At 48.7% G+C, this 9,202-nt stretch overlaps 1 protein-coding gene across 3 annotated transcripts in view; it reads right to left on the reverse strand.

Moving 5' to 3' along the window:
- The window catches only part of AKT3 (AKT serine/threonine kinase 3), a 207,881-nt gene extending 200,200 nt beyond the window's left edge, over positions 1-7,681 (reverse strand). For 2 of the 3 annotated variants that reach the window (XM_036355096.1, XM_036355095.1), the window contains exons 1-2: positions 7,661-7,678; positions 5,586-5,680 (exon numbers count right to left, since the gene is read on the reverse strand). The gene's annotated coding sequence lies outside the window, so the exon portion shown is untranslated. Of the gene's footprint in view, positions 1-5,585; positions 5,681-7,660 lie in introns of all 3 variants that reach the window. The other variant, XM_036355094.1, reaches the window with a different exon arrangement.
- Positions 7,682-9,202: the final 1,521 nt, after the last annotated feature.

Raw genomic sequence — 9,202 nt, forward strand, 5'->3', positions numbered from 1 at the left:
AAAACAAACATTTTCACATCTTCCACCTCATTCAGTAGCATTTTTATTTGTAAAACAAGCTGACAGTGCCTGACACATACTAGATGCTCAACAAATATGGAATAAACCAGTGGATAAAACAAGGCATGAAGATTCCGCCTTAACAAAAAACCGACTAAACAAGCTAATATTCAAAGTCAACAGAAAGCCATCAGGTGCTGTTTTCTCAAACCTGAACTTGAACGTTATGGAAGCACCCACATATAAATAATAGAATTATAATAAACATTATAGAATTATAATATTTCTATATTATAGAAATAATAATATTAGAATTATAATAAATATTCGTCCCTATCCATTGAAGTACGCTTCCTATAGACCTCCATTAATTATAAGGACTATCACACATTAAAATTATCCTTTTTTCCTCAACATTTTTGACAATTTTTTGTTGAGATGCTCAAGTTTCAATTTCCAAACAAACCAAGCATCAACACTACCCAAAATTATCCATGATGGGAGGAAAAAGAGAAAAAAGAATGGCATATTTTCTTAATAATATGTGTAAGAATATTATAAAGCTATCTCTTTACTTATGACAACCAACCATTCAATTCGAAGCAAAAATTAAACTCCTTCAAACATCCTGTAAAAGTATCATTCACTCAATAAAACATATAATATACATATACGCAGTTAATAAATATGCATTGATTGTCTACTCTGTGGCAGGGACCACATTAAGTATACAGGGAGACAAGCAAAACCAAGTATTTAAAATCTGTTTCCAAACCTTCAATAACCTGCTATTAATGTGCTCTCTAGGAAAACTGTGACCAACCAATAATGACATGATTTCCCCCACAGTTCCCAGAACGAGTTAGTGACAGGAAACAAGAGTGACTACATGCAACTCAAGTCTCCAATCAGGTCGGTGTGAACTCTCAAAAACATGATCAAATTATTCTTCAGAAGTCCAGTGAAGCACAATGCCCTCAAATACATTAGAAATTAATACATATCACTGTGGCATCACAAAGGAAATTATGACAGACGAGGAGAAGCAGGGTGACAAAGTTAAAAGGGCAACTCAGCAATTCTCTTTTTTTTTTTTTTTACAAATAAAGGTTGTCATTAACATAGGTTGACAATTTCCGGTGTTCATTTCAAAGTTAAAGGCCACAATACAATTCTGTAATACAACTTTCCCTCAACTATAAACCGGGCTGTCATTAATATTATGTAGCATATACTCGCTCTGCACCACCATATTTCACGCACTTTACAGATGCTAGTCAAACTGCATTAATGAAGATAACATGTTCAAATACATAAGAAGGCTGCTACACTGAAATACCGATGCTTGAGAAGGGTAACCATAATGTAATTTTATGGTAGTCACCTATGCATAAGAAATAGGTGACACTAATATATGCCACCAGTGCAAAAAGCTCTACAAAACTTTTCAAAGGATTTGAGGGAAAAGAAAAAGACTGAAGTGGGAGTGAAATTCAAGGCAACCTGCTCTCACTTGAAGTAACTCTAAAAGCCAGTCCGTCCCTTTCAAGAGTTATAATCCTGTGAAAATACATAACACATAGGGAAGTGGGCCACACAAATGATCTATTTTGAATACCTCTCCTCTCTTCTGACTGGATTTTCTTAAAAGTCTTTCTGTAAATATCTTCGCTGAGCTTTACATTATGGGGGAAATACCTGCAAAAACACAGGCAAGTTTCTGACTTTCCCACAAAAGAGCCCTTCTTCAAAATTGCCCATTCTTAAAAATCAACTTTGCAAACTTTGAAATATACATACAAAAACATAAAGCATTTCCTCCCTCTTCCCCACGCCCATTTAGGGTATTTAAATGCCATTTCAACCAACACAGCCCTTATTCATCAAAAAAGCATCCCGTGCCCTGACCGGTTTGGCTCAGTGGATAGAGCGTCGGCCTGAGGCCTCAAGGTCCCAGGTTCGATTCCAGTCAAGGGCATGCACCTTGGTTGCGGGCATATCCTCATTGGGGGGTGTGCAGGAGGCAGCTGATGGATGTTTCTCATCGATGTTTCTAACTCTCTATCCCTCTCCCTTCCTCTCTGTAAAAATTCAATAAAATCTATTTAAAAAAAAAAAAAGCATCCTGTGCCCCAGCCAGGTGGCTCAGTTGGATGGAGCATCGTTCCTTACACCAAAAAGGCTGCAGGTTCGATTCCTGGTCAGGGCACATACCTAGATTGGGGGCTCCCACCCCAGTTGGGGCACATGCAGGAGACAACGGATAGATGCTTCTCTCTCTTCTCTCTCTCTCTCACTCAAATCAATAAACATATCATCAGGTGAGGATAAAAAAGAACAGCACTTATGCTGGGCGATATATTTAATATTCTAATATGGAACAACTAGGAAAACGCTTATTGGATCCTTCCGAGTCCTAAAACACTGGGCAAGCCATGGATGAATTATCCCCTCCCCGTCTCTTGTAGACTGTGGCTTGTCTCCACGTGCAGGTACCTATGCTAACAGGGGCAGGTGGAGGGCTGCTACTAAAAGAATTTTTGTTGCACAGTTGGCCATACTTCCCCAATACACATGTCAGATCCTTCCAAACTCTGTCCTGGGACCTCTCTGGTTATAAAATGGAAAAAGAGTTCACATACACACGGAACACAGCTGGTACATGCTCCATTACATGCCAAGAATCAGCTTGACCTTTCACCACCAATTAAAGGGAGAGCTAACGTGCAGGTATGGCATGTTACGAAGGGCAACGGACAAGCCAAAACATTTGGGTCCCTTTTTGCAACCTGCCCCACCAGAGTGATGATGCTGGTCCCTGAACTCTCTGTGCCTGTATTTCCTTCGCCATAAAAACAAAGATAGAGAGCATCGGGTGAACTCCAAATAGCCCTACAGAGCCAACATGTATGACTCTTCAAGTTCAAATCTGCTCTCCACTTCACTTATAACTGACATCTTGGTTAACAATATTGTGACCATACAGTTCCTGCCCACAAAAGTCCAATAGAGTTGGGAAGATACAACATTCACACACCAACTGCACACGGACAAAGCCTGAACTAAACTCCAATCCTAACGAAAGACCATCTTCCTCCCTCTCCCATGCTCAGCCCCACAAACATAGGATTTCTTAACTCAGGGGAGAGAAATTCTCACTTGGAAGTCTTCTCGTGATCTGGTCTAGCAATTTTTTTTTTTTTACCTTTCCCTTTGAATACTAGGAAAAAATACCTATTTGGATGCGTAAAATATGTGCAGTTGGCATTAAATAAATATACAGAGTGTTGAAAAGAAAAGGAACTAAAAAAGCAAACCCACGGCTCAAGAAGCATATGTCAATTTCTCTTCTTCTTTTTTTTTTTTTTTTAAAATATATTTTTATTGAGTTTTTTACAGAGAGGAAAGGAGAGAGATAGAGAGTTAGAAACATCGATGAGAGAGAAACATCGATCAGCTGCCTCCCGCACACTCCCCACTGGGGATGTGCCCGCAACCAAGGTACATGCCTTTGACCGGAATCGAACCCGGGACCTTTCAGTCCGCAGGCCGACGCTCTATCCACTGAGCCAAACCGGTTTCGGCATATGTCAATTTCTCTATCAACTACTACTTGAAGATTCCCCGCACAGGAAGTATATGAACATCTAATCCACTGGTGCTACAGTAAAATACGTAAACATCTGAGGCAGTTAATGCAGCATCTGAAATAACTAAAATGAGAAAGGATGTTGCTATGGGTCAATCTACAGTAACCTGATTTCTGGGAAAACGGCTATACTACATTATGGAAAGTTAGCATTGTCACTGTGAACTCTGTAACAGGTACCTGTTAGTAAAAACACTAAAAGAAAGTGTTTTCAGAATGAGGGAAGTTAAAATAAGATGGATTTTTATAAACCAGAGTAAGTGTTTTCTCGTGTTAAAATCACTTTCAAAAATGTAGCAGGGGTCGTCATGAAGATTAAATGCATATATACATACATGCTGGCCACATGTAACAGTGCCTGGCACATGGCAAGGGCTCACCAGGCATTGGCTAGCATGAACGCTGCACTGAATCTAGCTCATGAAAGACCATGATAAAATAATTAAGTTAACATCTGATGATTCAGGGCTATCTTTGCAGGAGACTACCGAAAGTGCACGCGCCCTGGCCGGTTTAGCTCAGTGGATATAGAACATCGGCCTGAAGACTGAAGGGTCCCGGGTTCAATTCCAATCAAGGGCACGAGCCCGGGTTGCAGGCTTGATCCCCAGTAGGGAGCGTGCAGGAGGCAACTAATCAATGAGTCTCTCTCATCACTGATGTTTCTATCGCTCTCTCCCTCTCCCTTCCTCTGTAAAATCAATAAAAATATATTAAAAAAAAACAAAATAACAGAACAATGCATGCTGTAGGAAACCAGGATTTGGAATACTGATGTGAACTCTGAAACCTGAAGTTAAAAATGGAACAATTTTAAATGATCTACGTATTCTAACGAATCTATAAAAATTAATTATGTGCATTTCTTAAATTAATTTAAGAAAAATGCAAGTCAAATTACAAGATTGATTTAGTCAAAACAAAATTAAATGGCTTCTAACAGAAAAACACACCTGAAATCTATGTTCATGTTGACACCAATTTAATTTTAAAAAAATGTTTTAATATTTTAAAAATGGAATGGCTTCTTTTTCTGTCTTGCATGTTGTTATTCAATTCTGAATGGTTTCAAATGAAATATTTTTTAATGTTGAAACTTAATCACACTCTAAAAACAAGATCCTATCAAATCATGCTAAAATGCAATTAACACCTAGTTAACAAGGACTGCCTTAGCTTCCCAAGGGTGAACTCTTGACCTTCAAAGGTATAACAACAACAACAAAAAGTGTAGCTATCCTTTCACAAAGATATGCAAAGTTTAAGTAAACGCTAAACTTCCACAAAGTCCATTTGTAAAACGGGTTCCTCTTTTTAAAGAAACCCAAATAGCTGTAAATTTCCACTGAATTTCTGCAAGAAAGAAAACCTCTCACATTTAAATCAACAGCTAGAGTTTCAAAAATCTTAAATCCTTACTTTGCACAAGACTCTATGCTCACAAGCACATTTGTCCGATGACATGTTTGAGCAAAACATGTTTAGATTCGCCGTGATCTGGAAACAAATTTTCTGTCTAATGGATGTGAACTTCTGAATAAAAAGTAAAATAAAGTTCTCAATCAACCAGCCCCTATCATACAGTTCGCATTCTAATATCTGTTGAAGGAATGAAACCTTACTTAAAATACTTTACAGCCATAAACTTACATGAACAACAACGCCCAGAGAAGAACCCCTTAAGTACCCTGACAAACACAACTTAAACTAGGTCAATAGCAAATTAAAAATGAGTTTTTAAGTTGGAAAAGAATTCACTAAATCACAGAAAGGCTAAGTGTCTGGGACAAAATGAATACAAATAATAGTTTCACAAATTATTTTGCAGTTACTTTAGGTGTTGTTTTTTTTTTTTTACACTGGAAGCAAACATGCTACCGCAAATACACAGGAGAAATATACGTATAGCTGAACCAAAAAAAAAAAAAAAATCTACCTTCATCTAATTCCAGTTTCATCTCATTCATGTGATATATGCTCTCCTCTCACTTTAAAAAGAAGCTCAAGCCAATTAAGGATAGTGGGGCCAACCTGGTGAGAAAAGCAAAAAGCAGATCTTCAGTACCATCTCCTTGGGAAACTTTCAAAGTTAAGATTGCATATTTGTCAAAAAGAAAATTGCGGGGCAAAGGTAGGTGTACAGCTGTGAATACATGAAAATTTATTCTCGTATGAGTGCTTATTCATTATTGTGTTATTTTCCACATGAACAACTGCATATATGCAAATAAGCGTGCATTCAATCGGATACCCCAGGAAAGTAGTAATTTATTAATAAGTACTTTAATAAATATGTTCATGTTTTAGACAACCACGTCGTGAATGTATGTATGTGTGTGTATGTGTATTAGACAACCACCTCTTGGAATATTCATGTTCACTTATACATATTTTGCAATGACACTCAAGTTCTGAAGACTAAGTTTCCTAAACCATCTTTATTGGACTCTTCCACCTTTGTGTGTGTGTGTGTGTGTGTGTGTGTGTGTTTTCAGTGATTTCCTAACAACTGTACAATCTACTTTAAGGATCCCACCCAAAATGAAACCCAGTGACTGCCTAATGACCTGCAGTGCACTAAAGAGCTGCAGGACCACGCTTTCCCAAATAAGGGACACACACACATACCTCGATGGATGGTTTGGGGCAGCTGGCAATGTACTAACTGCATTAAAAAAAGCCATTCTTTCATACCCGTTAGCTTCGGGATGACCGTAGCAAGCGTGACCATTTTATTAACGCCAGCAATTAGCCTGCAGACCCATCAGGTCCACCGCGGACTCTCTACCTTGCAGGAACCTTAGGAGCTTACAAACTACTGGGCTCTGGACCAATCGGCGCCCGGGAGGCAGGCGTCGGGGTGCTTTTCCTAACACGATGCTGCTGGGAGACCAGGGCGCATCCTCCCCTTGACCTGCAGGCAGGCACCGCCTCTGCGTGCAGAAGAGACACGCTCCCGATCGCCATTGGAAACCCGACGCCCGGGCGATGCAATCTGGCCTCCCCGCAGATTCCCGGGAAATCCCAAACGCGGGGTGACCCCGCCAAGGAGCCGGGGCGCACCCCGCCGCCGGCCAGGTTTCCACTCGGGGCTCCCAAGGGCCCCGCCGGCATCATGGCTGATGCAGACCGATGCGCAGGAGGCGATGCACGAGAGGGAGGCCGGTTTGTTTACTTGCAGCCCAGCCGCCGCCGCCGGCAGCAGCGACAGCATCACTGGATCCGCCAAACCCAGCATCTTCCGCACATTTCTATTCTTAGCACACAACTCCCCAGCGGACCGAACCCCGCTACTATGGAAAACACGGGCGGGCACGCCACCCACCGCCCCCCGCACCCCACCCACCCACCCACCCCGCCCCACCCGCCCGCGCCGTCTTCCCCGCGCGCCGCCGGCCGGGTGGGTGGAGGAGGAAGGAGACCCCGGGGACGCCGGTGCATCCTCGGCGGCACCCACCCCACCCCACCCCACCCCACCCCACCCCACGCGCACGGCGGCCCGGGCGGGGCGCACGCAGACAGCCCCCTCCCCCCAACCCAAACACGCCGCCACGGGCTCCACGCGCGTTACATAACCTCGCCGCCGCCCCCGGCCCAGCGGGCGCCCCCTCCCCACGCCGCGCGGCCGGCGGGGAGACCGGGGGGTGGGGGGAGCCTGGAGGGGGGGCGCGCGCGGAGTTGCGCAGAGACGGGAGGCGCCAGGGCCGGGGCAGCCCAGACGCGGCCGGGACCGCTAGGCCGGGGAACCCTGCCCCGGCCCCCCGCGCGCCGCCGCCCCCCGGCTCCCCCCGGGAAGGGAGGGGGGCCCGTGTCCCCGCGCCGGGCATCCCCGGCCTTTCCCACCCACACCCGCGCCCCAGCCTCCCGACCCAGCCCCCGCCCCCGGCGCAGGGACCACCCCGGCGCCCCCGCCACGCCACCCCCCAAGTCCCCCGCCCGAGGGGGCCGGGCCGGGGTCCGAGGAAGGGGACCCGGGGGGAGGGGGCGCGGGCGGGGGGCGGTGGCTGTTACCTGCAAAGGCGGCGGCGGCGGCCCCGCAGCTGCTCGGGCGGCGGCGGAGGATGGAGCCGGGGGGGCGGGGGGAGGAGAGGGGGCGACTCGGGGGTCCCCCCTCCCTCCTCCTCCCCTCCTGTCCTCCCCCCACCCCGCAGAGCTCGGGCCCCCTGGAGCCCGGTGCGGCGGGAGGGCAGGCGCGGGGCTGCGGGAGGGGAGGGAGCCGCCGGGCCGGGCCGCGGCGCTGGCGCGGGAGGCGGCGGGCGGGGGAGGAGGAGGCGGGGACTCGCTGGGAATCGGATGTCGGCGGCCCCGTCCGTCCAGCCGGCGGCCCGCAGGGCGGGGGCCGGGCGCGGCGGGCGGGCGGCGGGGCGGCTCGGCCCCGGGCGCGCGGCGGGGCGGGGGCTCCGGCCTCCTCTCCGGGCGCGCCCCGCCGGGGTCCCCGCCGCCCCCGCGCCCCCGCCCTCCCTGCCGGGGCCGGTTGTTGACTTGGAGGAAAACTCCTGACGTCAGGGCTGCCTCGCGGCGGCGGGAGCGGCTTCCCCGCGCCCCCGGCCTGCCCGCCGCCCGCGCGCCCGCCCGCCCCGCCGGCCTCGCCTCGGGCTTCCCCGCGCCCCCGACCCGCGGCGCCCCGCGCCCGCTCCTCTCGCGAGAACATCCCCCGGCCGCCCGGCCCGAGACGCCGCCGGAGCGGGGCCGGCGGGAAGAGCCGGGCTTCCCCGCGCCCTCGTGGCCGTGGCGGCACCGGAGGCCGCGCGTGGAGGCGCCTCCCGGAGAGGACCCCCCGCGCGGCTCGGGGAGGTCGGGCGGGGGCGCAGCTGGCAGTGCGGGGCCCTGGGCAGTGGGCTCCCCGGGAGCCGGGAGGGGGGACCCCACCCTCTGCACCTCGGGGGTCAGCCCCGAGCCTGGAACCGTTGCGCCCTGGCCCCCGGGGACCCCACTGCCCTGCCCAGGAACCGACCCGGGCCCCGCCGCGCTGCCCGCCCGCGGCAGCCCGCACTCGGGACACGGGTTGCGGGGGGATCGCGACTCGCTTTGAAAATCACCCCTTGTTCAGGGCTGTTGGTTCGCACTGACTCGTGGGGGGGGGGGTGCCGCGGTGGGCTGCGCGCCCTGCGGAGAGGATGCCATTGCTTCCCGGTGAAGTTCATGGCTCCTGGGAATGTTTGCAATGGAGACCCTGTTTTTTGCAGGTTGGCCATGTTTTGCCATCCATCACACTCCTGAGAGTTGCAAGAGAAGTTGTTGTTTTTTGGTTTTGCTTTTTCTGACATGTTTTGTCAGAAACATGTTTTGCCGGAGCTCTTTGGGGGGGAAAAGGAAATGTTATTCCGCCGCAGGACTCCTGCCTGTGGATGCACACGTGTTCAGTCTCCCAGGCAAGATTCTTGTTCACGCTGTTGGCTTCTTGCAGTAGAAGAGTTTGTCCTCTTGACTTGCACTTCCTTCTCTGCGTTTCCAGGTCCTGACAGCATTGTGATGGTGCCCATTGTTTTATACTATGTCCCTTGAATTTATATAGTGAGTATATATATATATATATATATATATATATATATA

Source organism: Myotis myotis, unplaced genomic scaffold (assembly GCF_014108235.1).
Source record: "Myotis myotis isolate mMyoMyo1 unplaced genomic scaffold, mMyoMyo1.p scaffold_m19_p_21, whole genome shotgun sequence".
NCBI lineage: Eukaryota > Metazoa > Chordata > Mammalia > Chiroptera > Vespertilionidae > Myotis > Myotis myotis.